The sequence below is a fragment of the Chelonia mydas genome, chromosome 1 (assembly GCF_015237465.2).
Source record: "Chelonia mydas isolate rCheMyd1 chromosome 1, rCheMyd1.pri.v2, whole genome shotgun sequence".
Classification (NCBI taxonomy): domain Eukaryota; kingdom Metazoa; phylum Chordata; order Testudines; family Cheloniidae; genus Chelonia; species Chelonia mydas.
This window is the reverse complement of record NC_057849.1, coordinates 312,131,566-312,147,400: the sequence shown is the minus strand read 5'-3', so window position 1 is coordinate 312,147,400 and position 15,835 is coordinate 312,131,566. Positions and strand designations below refer to the sequence as shown.

Sequence of the window (15,835 nt, the reverse complement as noted above, 5' to 3'; positions counted from 1 at the left end):
TATAGCTAGGGTGACATACATCCCATTTGGGCCAGGACAGTCCCTTTTTTAGGCCCTGTCCTGGCCATCCTGACTTTTTTGACAAAACTGGGAATTTGTCCCATTTGCTCTTAGCAACTGATCATCAGATGGCACAAACACCTAGTTTTGTCAAAAAAAAAAAAAAAAAAAAAAAAAAAAAAAGTAGGGCACGGAGGAACACGTGGGGGAGGGCACGAGTGGCAACGACACCAGCCCTGCGCTGGAGGAAGGGCTAAGGAGAGTGGCTCAGGCCAGCCGGCCCACCCTGCATGTAGGGGGGAGAGGGGGCCTCAGGCGGCACGTGAGGGGGGCCTTGGCTGTGCAGTGGTCGGGCTTGAACCACCAGCCCTGTGTGCGGGTGGGCAGCGAGGGGGCTTGGAGGACCAGCCTCATGCATGGAGGGGGCAGGGGGGGAAGAGAAGGAGCTTGGACCAGCAGTGTGGGGGAGGGGATGTTTGAGGCGTAGGGGGGGAACGGGACTCAGAGGACCAGCCCTGCATTCAGGAGGGCAGGGGGGGGGCTCAGACTAGCCCCACACGGGGGGAGGGGAGAGGAGGGGCTTGGGCTGGCCCTAGGTGCCAGGGAAGAGTGGGACCTCAGGCTGGCCCAGCGCGGGTGGGAGGCAGGGAGGGCTCAGGCTACCCCATGCATCAGGGGATAGCAGGAGGGCTGGGGCCAGCCCTGGAGGGGAGGGGGACCTCAGCCCGGCCCTATGGCAGGGGTGGGGGACTGGGCCAGCCTGGGAGTGTCTTGTTTTCCCTTTGGGAAAATATGGTCACCCTGAATCGAGGATAGCTCCATTGAACTCAATGGTAGGGCAAGGTCAGAATCCGGCCCATACCATGGTGAGCATTTTGGGGCCTACTTTTCAAAACGGTGCCCCTAACTCACACATCCATCTGTGAGACAAGATGGGTGAGGTAATATCGTTTATTGAACCAACTTCCTGGAAGCAGTGTGTGCAGTATCTGTCTAACTGGCTATTTGCAAGGACAAATAACCTGGTTTGTGCAGTCACAGCCAACTGTAAGCTCTCTGGGGTTGGGACTGTCACTTTCTATGTTTGTACAGTGCCTAATACAATGAGGCCCCCATGTAGCTGACCTCTGGATACTACTGCAATATTGATATTTAATAATTAATAATCATACATGCAAATTAAGCCCCAGGTATGGAATTCACGCTTTATCTGTGGAACATATTTTAGATGCTAATAAAAATAATGCAATATGCTTATGGGGCACAAACAGGCTGCACAGGTAATTCCATACTGTATAAGTAATATCTGTCTCAAAGAATGTGTCTTTCAGTAATCATTGCATAGCCACTTAATGACTTCACCAAAGTGAGATTTTTCTATTTTCATTTGTGGGCTGGAGGAAGAAAAAGCTTCCGGGAATGGAAGCTCTTGCTACATTCCAGTCTCTAACTCTCAGCTCTATAGAGGTGGCCAAAGGATTTCTGCACTAGACGTTGCTCAATGGTTGAGGCACTGGGCTGGGTCAGAAGATTGAGTTCTATTCCTGGCTCTGCCATTGACCTGCTGGGTGACAATGGGCAAGTCACTTCACCTCCCCGTGCCTCAGTTTCCCCATCTATAAAATGTGGATAACTATACTCGCCTGCATAGTTTAAAGCACTGTTTAAAGTGCTTTGAGATCTATGGATGAAAAGTGCAATGTAAAAGGTGAATATTTATTCATAATTAACTTACGAATGAATAACATTTATTATGAAAATACTTATATCCAAGTCAGATTACACTTGCTGATTTTGAACTGTAATGTATACTGATCTTTCATGAAGTAGCTCTGCATTGTTTCAAGTTATGGACACAGAGGGCTGAGTTCTGTGTTTACTTGTTAGAGGAATATGTGGTCTTCTCATTCATCACAGCAACTAGTAAGAAAAAGCAACATAATCCTGAATAACCTAATTCATTTAAAAAGAAAAGGAGTACTTGTGGCACCTTAGAGATTAACAAATTTATTTGAGCATAAGCTTTCGTGAGCTACAGCTCACTTCATCACGAAAGCTTATTTGAGCTTATGCTCAAATAAATTTGTTAGTCTCAAAGGTGCCACAAGTACTCCTTTTCTTTTTGCAGATACAGACTAACATGGCTGCTACTCTGAAACCTAATTCATTTAGAATCCTGATTCAATTCTGACAACAAATACCATCTGGCTTTGGAGCTCTTCTTTGTGTTTTATAAAGAAAAACACAATCACAATGTGAGTTGGTTTGGATTGAAATGGTTCGTTAATATCCATTCATGTTTCATTTGCTAGATGGAAACTCTAAAACAGGAGGCCCCTATTGTTCTGTAGTTGGAAAGTGAGTTCATCACCTTCAGGCTTCCAGATGTTTACAACTAGTTGCTACCAGAGAATGCTTTGATTCTGTGTTGGAAACTGCACTCACATGGAGCTGCTCTGAGAGACAGGAACTTCTTGCTGTTTTCCTTGTAATCCTGTTTCATTTAGTTGTGTTAAAGCATGACTGCAGTGCCTCATAAGAGAGGGAGCTACTGATCATATTGTCTCAGACTAGGGGAACTGCTCTTTATGAGGTGACTTGGCATCTCAGATTGTTGGGACCAGGTCTTTGTTTTGTTGCCCTGGTATCTCAGTGTAGGGCAGGAGCTTCCTAAGTATGTGGGGGTGGCAGAGGGTTAGCTAGATTGGGGAGGAGCCACTCTTCATACCAGGCAAAGGAGCTCTCCACTTTAAACTCCTCTTTGTGGGACTAGAGCTGACCCTCCATGTGGTCCTTCTGTCTGTGGATGGTAGAGGCTGCCCACCATCACCCTCCCTAAAATGGCACATACCACCTTGTGTATCTTTACTACCTATAATCTCTTCAGCTGGTAGTTAAAGGTGCTCTAAATTGGCTCTTCAGTTCAGTGACACAAAGGCCTCTCTTGCATGCAGCTTTTCTTGAGGGGTATTGGGCACTGCAAACCTGATGCTTGCTAGCTTTGTGGGTTATTTCCCCTAGCTTTCTAAAGAAGCTCCAGGATGACCAAAATCTTCCCCAACAACTGATGACTTAGAAGGTGTCAAATATTATGATCCACAACCTGGACAATGAACAGATGGATCCACAGTATGCCCACAATTTTATGGCTGACTTAGAACAACGCTTCCTTAGCTCTCGTCCCCTAATGTCCCTTCTCTACTTGAGCTACATTGATGACATCTTCATCATCTGGACCCATGGAAAAAAAGCCCTTGAGGAATTCCACCATGATTTCAACAATTTCCATCCCACCATCAACCTCAGCCTAGACCAGTCCACACAAACGGTTCATTTCCTAGACACTACTGTGCTAATAAGCGATGGTCACATAAACACCACCCTCTACCGGAAACCTACTGACTGTTATACTTACCTACATGCCTCCAGCTTCCATCCAGGACAAACCACACGATCCATTGTCTACAGCCAAGCTCTACAATACAACCGCATTTGCTCCAATCCCTCAGACAGAGACAAACACCTACAAGATCTCTATCAAGCATTCTGAAAACTACAATACCCACCTGCTGAAGTGAAAAAACAGATTGACGGAGCCAGAAGAGTACCCAGAAGTCACCTACTACAGGACAGGCCCAACAAAGAGAATAACAGAACGCCACTACTCGTCCCCTTCAGCCCCCAACTAAAACCCATCCAGTGCATCATCAAAGATCTACAACCTATCTTGAAAGATGATCCCACACCCTCACAGATCTTGGGAGACAGACCAGTCCTCGCTTACAGACAGCCCCCCAACCTGAAGCAAATACTTACCAGCAACCACACACCACACAACAAAAACACTAACCCAGGAACCTATCCTTGCAACAAAGCCTGATGCCATCTCTGTCAACATATCTATTCAAGTGACACCATCATAGGACCTAATCACATCAGCCACACCATCAGGGGCTCGTTCACCTGCACATCTACCAATGTGATATGTGCCAGCAGTGTCCCTCTGCCATGTATATTGGCCAAACCGGACAGTCTCTATGCAAAAGAATAAACGGACACAAATCTGACATCAGGAATCATAACATTCAAAAACCGATAGGAGAACACTTCAGTCTCTTTCATCACTCAGTGTCAGACTTAAAGGTGGCAATTTTGCAACAGAAAAGCTTCAAAAACAGACTCCAACGAGAAGCTGCTGAACTTGAATTAATATGCAAACTAGATACCATTAACTTAGGTTTGAACAGAGACTGGGAATGGCTCAGTCATTACGCTAACTGAATCTGTTTCCCCATGTTAAGTATCCTCACACCTTCATGTCAACTGTCCGAAATGGCTGTGCCAGTGTAGGCTGCTGTGCTCCTTGTAGCATCCCAAACTTGAAGACAATGGAAAATCACTTTCCAGCTATAGAACAATAATTTAACTGTGCATTAATGCCCCCTTGTTTCTACCACCACCCTTTGCTAGGACCTATAATGTGTAAGGGCAGCTTTAGAGTCTACTGGGATAGTAGCTCCATTTCACCAGCAAAGAATGCAGTGAGGATGTGAATCAATGCATCCCCCAGTTGCCCTGGCTATGGTCCCTTCATCCCGCTCTTGCTCTGCATCAGTTATTCATCTCAGGACTGACCTATATCTTGTGCTCCAACAAGCCTTCATGCCAGCTGGTGTCAGAACAGGAGGCTCCAAGCTAGGGTTTTTCCAAGAGTAAACACACCCCTTTCAGGGGCCAACACAGATGTGATGTACAGTTGGTGCAAATACTTGTTTGGAACATGCAGAGATCCAGAGAATGATGCTTCCACATTGCAGATAAAATAAGTATTGCTTCTCTGAGACTTTCACCAGGGAACTACAATGCATTCATATCGGCAGGAGGAGACTATAAAGTATACTCTTAAAAAATAGTGAAGTGTATTGCCCCCCTCCTACAGAAAATTCTATTTTGTGTGTGGCAGGGGGTGGGGGTCAGGAGAAGAATATCTCGACAAGACTACCCTCACAGATTCTCTGTGTTTCTATAGGGAGTGGGACTTGCACACTTCCCATCCCAATAGAACAGGCCTTGTGATCCAACCACAATCCTGAAGGTCTCCATCTGTGAAGGTCGCATCTGGATCTGAATTCTCCCAGACATTGAGGTCGTCTTGATCTGATGTTCCTGTTCAGACTTGTCAAGTATAATCTATTTAATTGAAAACACTGACAAGGCCACTGGGGTTATCATACTCCTTTCCCCCCCCCCCCCATAAGTTGCAGATGGAGAGCTATTAGAAGTAGAAGGAAGAGATCTCAGTCTGCCTCTGTTGCTTGTTTTGTAACACTTGGTTAGGTCTCTTAAATCACCTACTGGCTTTCCTTTATTTTGTATGTTTCCTCTTTTGTCCATGGTTTGTTTTTGAACCATGCTCTATTTTTTCATCTTTCCTACTTGCTACTTTCTATTTCAGTCTTACATCTCTGTCCCCTTCCACGCTCCCAATGAGTGTTCCAGTCACATTTTGACCCAGTATAACTGGATAATCCTAACCTTTGGAACAACTTCCTTTTTTTGAATACTTGCTTACCTTTCCTTCCATAACCCCTGCCTATGTATTTTATCGATGCACAGTGAAGACTGCTGATGGCAATAGACTTCTAGGTTACCAGAGCACTAGGATAAAAAGGTACAGTGAAAACGTGCTCAGATTATGTGAGGACATGGGTAGGGCTCTGGCTCCCAGAAGCTCTGACTAATCCTGCTGTACCTTCCTAGTCAGCTGGGTCTTGTAATATGGCAGCTGCCTTCTGAGTGCCCCCCTCATGGTGAGAGTTCCCTGTGCAGCACTCTCCCTTTGTTCGCCCTTTTCAGGGCCCCGAAGAACTCCACAGTCCATAGGTAATTCAAACAGTCCCCACAAGGGATCCAATTTATTTAGCCCTCTGGGTACACAATGGCTCTCCAGGTTTCAACCCTAGTTCAGTCTCTCTCTCTCTCAGTAGTCTGAAATACCACCGTCTTTAAAAATAGAACACAATCTCTGTCTTCAACCCAGCTTTAGCTGGGCACAGCCTCTCCTCTCAGAAGGTCTGTCGGTCAGCTTCTAGCACCTCTGGCCTGGAGTTCAACCTTCTCCATGGGCTTTCTCAGCTGCTGCCTTCCCTCTGCTGACTGAGGGCCCTGCAGGAGCTTTCTGATTGCTCCCTGCAATGTCTACAGACATAGCTGCCATTTTCTAATTTTCCTGCCTTCATGCAACTTCCTGCATCTTTTATACTGAAATCACCTGGTTTCTCTAGGTGCAGTTCATTCTGTAATCAAGGTTGGCTTAACTCCAGGCTCTCCAGCCCTTGCGGCAAGCCATGCTGGTATAGGCCTCTTTAAGTGCTTCACCTGGCAGACTGATGGGGTGCTTCCCCAAGAGATTGCGGGGGGGAATAGTAGAGATCTGATGTTGAAAAAAGTGAATAAGAAAGTGTTATTTACCCCTTTGCACAATACAAAAACCAAGGGTCACTCAATGAAGTTAATAGGCCCCAGGTTTAATAAAAACAAGAGGAAATACTTTTTCACGCAACACATAATCTATGGAGCTCATTTCCACAGGCTGTTCTGGTGATCAAAAGTATAACTGGGTTTAAAAAAGAATTCAATAAGTTTATGGAGGAATGGTCCATCAATGGCTATTAGTCAAGATGGTCAGGGATGTAACCCCATGCTCAGTGGGACCCTAAACCTCTGACTGCCAGAAGCCCAGAAGGGAAGACGGGGTGGATCTCTCCAAAATTGTCCTGTTCTGTACACGTCCCCTGAAGCTCTGTTACAGGCCACTGTCAGAGACCGGATACTGGGCTAAATGGACAATTAGTCTGACCCAGTATGGCTGTTTTTACATGCTTTGGTGTGAGATACCGGGAGGCTGCTGGAGTTTGATGGAGGTGGGGAGAAAAACAAATAAACCTGCATGGGTTATCAGTGGGGCCTGAACTCAGGACCTTCAGATCCCAAAGCACAGATATGTACCTGTAAGCAGTAGGCAGTTATCTTTTTCCAGCCAGTATAGGGGGGCTTGACACATACCTCACCAGTATTAGAGGCACTAGAGGAATGGTGCTGCCTGACCTCTTTCCCACTCTACCTAGAGTTCCTGCTTCTGTTAAGCTTTCTGTGGTATTTTTAAGGGGTGTCAGACTCTTGTCATACTTGGATTGCAGCTTTTTGTGGCAGGGATTGTCTCTTTGTTACTTGTATCATGGTTTCCACAATGAGGCCATGATCAGAGCTGGTCAGGAATTTTTTGATGAAACATCTTCTGTCAAAAAATGCCGATTTGTCAAAACTGAAATTGTTCACTGGGATGTACCAGCTTCTCTGAAAGCTTTGTCAAAAGAGCCCAGCTTAGTCAATCACCTGGATCTTAGGGTGCTTCCCCTAAGATGTTGGAGATCTGCATTCAAGTCCCTGTGCTGTCTGATTTAGCCAGGTCTCCCGTGTCCTGTGTGAGTGCCCTAACCCTATGGCTGTTCTGGAGCAGCTGGCTTTTTGGTGGTTTTGTTGGGTTGGCTTTTTTGTGTCCAAAAAAGGAGGAGGGAAAAAAAAATACCTTGAAAGGTCCCAATTTCATCCCGGTGTGGAACAAAGAAAAAATTCCAAACTCAGATATGTGTGGGATGGGAAAACCACTTCCCCAACCAACATTATTCCTGATGAGGGCCCAAAAGGCACTTCCATGACACTACTATTACTAATATATTTAGAAGGTTACTGTGTGGGAATGATTGGGAGACTGTTGGAGCTGCAAATTTACTGGGAAAGTTGGTGAAGAGGCAGGTGAATATGCACTGATTTGAGCTGGCTTTCTAGGTAGGCTTTTCTGGTTCTTGATTCAGAGTTTTTGGAAGAGTGCCCATTCTGGAAAGGGAGGATAAAGCTGAAGCTGTTCCAAATAATTTGATGGTTGGCACATATTTTAGCTTTTAACTTAATTAAAATCAACCATTTCACCCTCTTCCTTAATTATGGGCTTTGGTGACTTCAGAAGAAAATTACCCTTCCTAACCAGAGTGTTAATTTTAACATCAGTCAAATACTATCCAAAACAGAAAACTGCTTTGTATACACCTTTGTATACACCCATCGTTTACCATCTTGGAGCTATTGTTAGAACTGTGCAATGTTTGAAATGAAAACATAGATGGCATTTGGATGAGTTACATGTGATTTTTAGCATGATGATATTTCTACTTTAGAAGTATCTGTATGGGGCATCTGTGTATTAGAGCACGCATTAGCTGTGACCACTGTGTTGTAAAACAGCTTCTATTAAAATCCCTGTTTTTTCATGCCTGTTGCTTTCCAAAATTTGAAGATTGTGCACTACTTTGCCAAGATGAGTCTCTCTTTGAGGTAAATTATTTGTGGGGGTTGGGGGAAAGGGAGAACACCTACCACAAGGTGAGGGAGGCAGGCAAACTGCCGCTCCGGTGCTGCGCCCACAAGCTGCTGGTTCTACAAAGAGCTGGACGCGATACTCAGTGGCAACCGCACCGCCATTGCGAAGGACACTGTGGGTACTTCGGTGGCTCACATGTCAGTCAAGAGTGGACCGAGATCTTGGACGAGGATGTGGAGGGGGACCCAGAGGCAGAGGACTACTCAGAGGTCAGAGATGCATGCAGCCAGTAGCTCTTTTCTACCCTGGAGGAGGCTAGCCATTCACAGCTGTCAGAGCTTGGTGAAGTGCAAACAGGAGAGAAGGCCCCTGGTAAGTGGCTTTGATTTTTGGAAATCGCTGAAGTGAGTTGTTGGGGGCAGGAGGGTTGCAGAAAGCGGGCTTGTGTCTGCATGATGCACATACCACCACATGCCTAGTGTGAGCGGCAGAACTGGGTGTTGATTGACTCTCTCAATTCACGGGAATCTGCCTTTGAGATCTCCATGAAACTCTCCTGGAGATACTGGGCAATCCACTGCCGCAGGTTCTTTGGCAGAGCTGCTTTGTTCCTTGCCCCATTGAGGGTAACTTTCCCGCACCACTCTGCCATCACTGAGGAGGGTGGGGGGGACCATTGCTGCACACAGGTGAGCTGCATAAGGGCCAGGGCGGAAGCCGCAATCTTGGAGAAGACCCTCCCTTGATTCCCTGCTCACTCTCAGCAGCGAGATATCTTCCATAATGAACACAGCCTGTGGAAAATGTGGGGACAGTAATGATTATAAAGGCCCCCCTATAGTTCTGGCTGTCCCCATGAGTCCCATGTCCAGTGTACAGTATGGTCTGGAACATTGATTTCCCCTGCCCCTGTGGTTACTCACCATTTTGGGGGTCTTGTGGCTCATGTGCTTGCCTGCGGTCAGTCAGTTAGTGACAGGTATGTGAATAATGGCTGTATTTTAAATCACTGAATCAGTGGTCTCTGTTGCAAACAATACTGCTTCTGTAAAATGTTGCATTTTGGCTTCACAGAGATGACCTTGGGAGCCCAGCCTCCCTCTTTGTTAACGTTGGCTGAACAGCTGTGCAGAATTAGAAAGCAGCCACGAAGAACTAAAGAGGCCTTTCTGCGTGATGTCATGATGCACTCTGCAGCCGAAAAATAAGAATTGAAGGTGTGGCAGGATAGCGAGAAGAAGGAGCGAAAGGAGAACGCGGCGCACCAGAACGAAGCCACAGAGGGGCTCTTAAAAGTTATGGAGCACCAAGCAGACATACTCCAGGCGCCACTAGCACTGCAAACCGAGCAGCACCGCAGCCGCTGTCATAAAACTCTTTCCCATGTGGCCCCAGACACCGCCAATACACTCTTATCAACCTCTTGGCTCCAGTCAGTACCTGCATTCCACTCCTGCCCCGTCACAGTCCAGCCCTGCGGACTCCCAGGACCCACTGCTCTCAGCACCCGTCCCTCTGCAGTTTAGCCCTGCTGAAGCAGAGTACTCGCTACACTGTACTCCAAAGGACAAGGTTCTATATGATACCTGGACATACACAAATCTTTAACCGTCCCCACCTTCTGGGACCCTCCCTTCCTCCATCCCTCACAGCGCTGATGTGTTTTTTGTTTGTCTCTCTCCTCCAGTTGTTGTTTTTTAATAAAGGAATTGTGTTGGTTTGAAAGCAATCTTTATTCCATTAATTAAAAGCAAACAGAGTCCTGGAAAGCAACAGGCAATTTTCTTAAACCTTCATGGTGCATCATCTGCACCAATCACAATCACCTCCTAGCATTACATGCACGGCACTCCCAAGCACAGCAACAAATATTAGTGGATTTCAGCTTCAAATTGCTGCCTCAAGGCATCCCTGATCCTTATGGCCCTGTGCTGCGCCCCCCTAATAGCCCTGGTCTCTGGCTGTTCAAATTCAGCCTCCAGGTGCTGAGCCTCAATGGTCCAGACCTGAGTGAAGCTTTCACCCGTCCCTTCACAAATATTATGGAGTGTACAGCATGCGGCTACAAGCAAAGAAATATTGTCATTGGCCAGGTCCAGCTTCCCATAGAGGCAACGCCAGTGGGCCTTTAAATGGCCAAAAGCACACTCAACAGTCATTCTGCACTTGCTCAGCCTGTTGTTGAACTGCTCTTTGCTGCTGTCAAGGTGCCCCATGTTTGGCTTCATAAGCCACAGCATTAAGGGGTAGGCGGGGTCTCCCAGGATCACAATGGGCATTTTGACTTCCCCTACGGTGATCTTCTGGTCCAGGAAGAAAGTCGCTGCTTGCAGCTTCCTGAACAGGTCGGTCTTCGGAAATATGTGTGGGTCATGCACCTTTCCGGACCAGCCTGAGTTAATGTCTGTGAAACGCCCATGGTGATCCACAAGCACCTGGAGAACCGTATAGAAATACCCCTTCCGATTAATGTACTCGGTGGCTAGGTGGTCTGGTGCCAGAATTGGAATATGCGTGGCATCAGTTGCCCCTCCACAGTTAGGGAAGCCCATTTGTGCAAAGCTATCCACAACGTCACACATGTTGCCCAGAGTCCTGGTCTTTCAGAGCAGGATGCAATTAATGGCTCTGCAAACTTCCATCAACATGCGTCCAGTGGTTGACTTTCCCACTCTGAACTGGTTAGAGACCGATTGGTAGCTGTCTGGTGTAGTCAGCTTCCACAGTGCAATCACCACATGCTTCTCCAACGACAGGGCAGCTCGCATTCTCGTGTTCTTGCACCACAGGGCTGGGGCGAGCTCATCACACACTCCCATGAACGTGGCTTTCCTCATCCGAAAATTCTGCAGCCACTGCTAGTCATCGCAGACGTGCATGACGATGTTATCCCATCACTCAGTGCTTGTTTCCCGAGCCCAAAAGTGGTGTTCCACTGTGGTCAGCACCTCCGTGAATGCCACAAGCAATCTTGTGTCGTAGCTACTAAGCATGGTGAGATCAATGTTGCACTTCTCTTGCCTTTGTAGTTTAAGGAATAACTCCATTGCCACTCATGACGTGTTAGTGGGAGTGAGCAGCACTTTAGTCAACAATTCGGGATCCATTCCTGCAGACCGAAGAGGCAGAGCGCACAGTACACAAACCACTGAAAGATGGCGCCAAATGTGGATGGAAACACAGGGATTTCTGGGATGCGAAGCAATGCATCATGGGGCATTGGGACAGGACCCAGGATTCCCCGCAACCCCCTCCGCCTTCCCATAACTCTTAGCCGCAGAAGAGGAAGAGGTGGTCTGTGGGATAGCTGCCCAGCGTGTACTGCTCCGAATCCCACTCCAAGTGCTGCAAGTGTGAACATGCTATTGAGCAGGCAGCTGACAGTGTGAACACAAAACAGCAATTTCCCTTCAGCGCTCTCTCAGTGGCACTGTATCTGCCAGCAATGTAACTCTGCCAATGTAGACATACCCACAGAATGGGGGACTCTGTCGTGGGAAGCAGTGACTCTGAAAAAGATTTGGGGGTCATGGTGGATAATTAGATGAACATGAGATCTCAGTCCAGTGCTGTGTCCAAAAAGACTATTTCTACTCTTGGATGCATAAACAGGTATCTTGAGTCCAAGTAATGAGATTATTTTATGTTTGGATTTGGCACTGGTGTGATTGTTGCTGGAATACTGTGTTGATAAATTGGAGAGGGTTTAGAGTAGAGCTATGAGAATGATCAAAGGATTAGAAAGCATGCCTTATAGTGATAAGATTGAGCTCCTTGAGTTTATCAAAGAGAAGGTTAAGGAGTCTGTCTCCACATGGGGAACAAATAATGGGGTTTTCAGTCCAGCAGAGAAAGGAGTAACACAATCCAATGACTGGAAGTTGGAGACAGACACATTTAGAGTGGAAGTAAGGCATACATTTTTAACAGTGAGTAATTAGTCATTGGAGCAACTTACCAAGGGTCATGGTGGATTCTGCATCACTGGCCATTTTTAAATCAAGATTGGATGTTTTTTGGAAAGATCTGTTCTCAGAATTTATTGGGAAAGTTCTATGCCCTCTGTTATAATGGAGATTCGATTAGATCACAATATTCCCTTCTGGCCTTGAAAAATATGAGTCTGAGTTCTGGCTTCTGGTAAACGGTGTGAGAAAGCCCAGCTTCACTCCCCTGCATGAAGGGAAGATTGCTCAGGCCTCAAAGGAGGGCTGTGGCCTAGAAAGGGTGAAGAGTGGCTGGTTGGAACTATTTTTTGAAGAAGACTGTGGTTGGCGGAGGGGGAAGGACTGGTTTTTCCATTGGAGTTTGGGTCTTTGCTATCCTGGAAGGAATGGAATCTTAATTTACTTTGATGGGCAAACCAAACCAATTAGTGAGAGGGAGACTGAAGTAGTGGTTACATCTGATGTTGATGAGGTAAGCCACACATGTATATGAAGCAATCCTGAACTGACAGGAGAAAGTTCTTAGTCATCAGCCCACTGTTCTTTTCCCCTCCCCTCTGCTCCCAACCCTAGCACCCCCAGCCCTCTTTCACCACCTTTTTGACTGTGGGGATTTAAAAGTCTGTGAATACAATATTAAATCTGCACAGCTAAAACCAGGAAATGCAGATGTTCCCCACTGCTACATTGTACACATTACCAGAATAGGGGGGGGAAATGTATCTTAATAGCTCACTCTTCTGAACAACAATATACTTTCTGTCTGAAAAGTGATAGGAGTGAAACTTTAACTTTTATTATATTGCTTAGTCAGTTTTTAACTATAGATGTGCCTGCTGCATCCACAAACAGATCTTGATTTGTTTTTATATTGTCCCTCAAACTCTGTGCATAATTTTTACCCTATGGATGGGCCACCAACTGTTCAGAACAGGGATTTGTTCAATTATTGATTTGGAGCTTGTTCAAACTGTCACTGGTCACCTAGAACAAGGTATTATCTCTGCTTCCTGATTAGAGTTTTGGTCATTCCACTAAAAAACAATTTATTTTAGTCAGAAGATTAATTTTATTTCAAGGATCTCAAAATTGTGGGGGGAAGGGTTGTACACACCTGTAACAAATCTTTAGGCATGTATATGTATATAGTGATAGGGTCGGGTCAGATGGCTATAGGAGAGTAATTTTTTTTTCCCAGGGGAGAGCGCGAACGTAGTCCCCCACTACCACAAATTATGCAGTCGAGTTTCCTGCATTTGGGGAAATCGCAGGGGTCAGCACACCCACAGTGCAATGGATGAGCCTCACCCTGGGAAAACCACCTTCATGATCATGGTATCTCACCTGCCAGCTACAGGAGAGTAATTTTTTTTTTTTTAAGCAAAAGATGTTTTTATTTGCATAACACACTTACACATTGCATATACTGCTGTTTTTACTTTGTAACACAGCAACCAATCACAATTGTTTTCTCATTAGCTTCAGGGGAGGGAAGTGTTCAAGCTTGCCTGGGTCCAGAGCGGGGGGCTTCATCGACTCTCGTGGTCTTCCACCCCCTCGAGTTACCTGGCACCACGCCCAAGTGTCACCAACAATTCCCTCATCTGAAAGCACCCAACAAGAGGGGCAGGCTGTGGGGTGGACAATCTGGAGGGAGGGGGGGAGCACGTGCACCCACGTGTGAAAGGATCGCTCTAAGGTGGGGTGTCTGCAGCGGCAATGGCTGGGGTCCCTTACTCTCTCCCCCAATCAAAGGGTCAGACAAAGGGACCTGGACTGGGACACCGAGCAGAGAACCTCGGACAGCACCCACCGCTCCTCAAAAGCATCAAGGGAGTCAGTGGACGCTGCCCAGAGGAACTCCGCCCGGATACGTGAACGTACCGAGGATCGGAAAATGGCCCCACAGTCACAGGAAACTCCATTGGCCAACCTCCTCTCTCCGGTTTTGTAGATGGCCATATTAGCCAGGGCCAGGAGGAGGTTAACTAGGAGATCCCGTGCCTTTGAGGCCACGGATGGGGAGTGCATAAATAAAAAGGTGAGGGGAAAAATGCAACCAAAAACATAATAGGAGATTTGTGAGGAGCCAGAACAGGGGCTGCAGCCTGGCGCACTCCAAATATATGTGCGCCAGGGTTTCCCTCACACCACAAAAGGAACAAGTATCTGGGACGGGGGTGAACCGCGCCAAGTACGTGCCCGTGCTCACAGCTCCGTGAAAGAGCCGCCAACTGATGTCCCTGACGGGCCTCCGAACCAAGGTGGAATATAGGCTGGCCCACTGGGGCTGCTCACCCTCCAAAGGTGGCAGAAAGTCTCGCCACTTTGTGTTGGGGCGGGACACTAGGGTGAGGGCGTGAAGGGTGTGGAGCATGAGCGTGTATAGATGTTTCCTTGGCGCGGTTTGGAAGCATACCGGCTGCAGTTCATGCAGCCGGCTCACAGTGAAGGGGTGAGGAGGTTGATTGGGTCTGCGGGGCAGGGGTCCAATTAAAAGGTCCGGCGGGCCTGAGGTAGAGGGTGGGCGGGGCGTGCCCTCGAGCAGGACCCGGTTGAGGTAAGCTCAAGCAGCGGGTGGCAAAGCGGCCTTTGCCTCCTGAAGTACGCGCCGGGGGGTGCGAGGTTTGGAGAGCCCCATGCGCCGGGCGAGCGTCAGGGGATCCAGCCAGTCTCTCCGGTCGTAGTCCAGGAGGTCTCCGACTCTCGTGACTTCTGCCAGGATCAAGCTCTGGCGCACCGAGCGGGACTCCACCACCTGCACACGGAGCTGGGGGCTGTGTAGCAGGGGCTCCGCAAGGAGATCTGCCCCCTCGGTGGCCACCATGGACCTGGTCGTTAAAAACCGTTTCCAAGTCCGGAGGAGGTCCTGGTAGAAGATTGGCAGCCCCGAGAGGTCTCGCGGAAGACCTCCCGGATGGAGATAAAAGAGCTGCCGGTCATATCGGAGCCCTTGGATGCGACGCAAGATGGCATGCGCCAGTGTGCTCCACGCCGAACTGCCTGCACCATAGAGGAGCCTCTGTAGGGCCTGGAGGCGGAAGACATGGACCTGAGTGTGTAGACACTTCAGGCCCTGTCCTCCTTCCTTCAGGAGTAGATGAAGAACCCCTACAAGGGCCCAGTGCGTTCCTGACCAAAAGAACCCCAGAATCGATGTCCGGAGGTTGGTCAGGAAACCTGGGGCCAGGACCAGAGTGTTGAGCCGGTGCTAGAGCTTGGACAGGACTAGTTGATTAAGCACCAGCGCTCTCCCACGAAGGGAGAGACATCGGAGTAGTCCCGTCCATTTCCGGAGCCGCTCTATCACCCCGCCCTCTAAATTTTCCCAGTTCTCCAGCGGAGAGGGATGCGTGGCAGAAAGGTAAACGCCGAGGTAAAGCAGCGGACCCGTGCTCCACCGGATGGTCTGAAGCGCGGGTGGGAGGGAGCTCGCCTGCCGCCAGTCTCCTACCGCCAAGCCAGAGCTCTTGACCCAGTTGACCAGGGCGGAGGAGGCTGCCAAATAGAT

At 47.8% G+C, this 15,835-nt stretch overlaps 1 non-coding gene across 1 annotated transcript; it reads right to left on the bottom strand.

Moving 5' to 3' along the window:
• Positions 1–13,519: 13,519 nt before the first annotated feature.
• LOC114022616 lies at positions 13,520–13,683 on the bottom strand. The gene has a single exon (XR_003566649.2). It is a non-coding gene; the product is annotated as a U1 spliceosomal RNA (small nuclear RNA).
• Between the last annotated feature and the right edge of the window lie 2,152 nt (positions 13,684–15,835).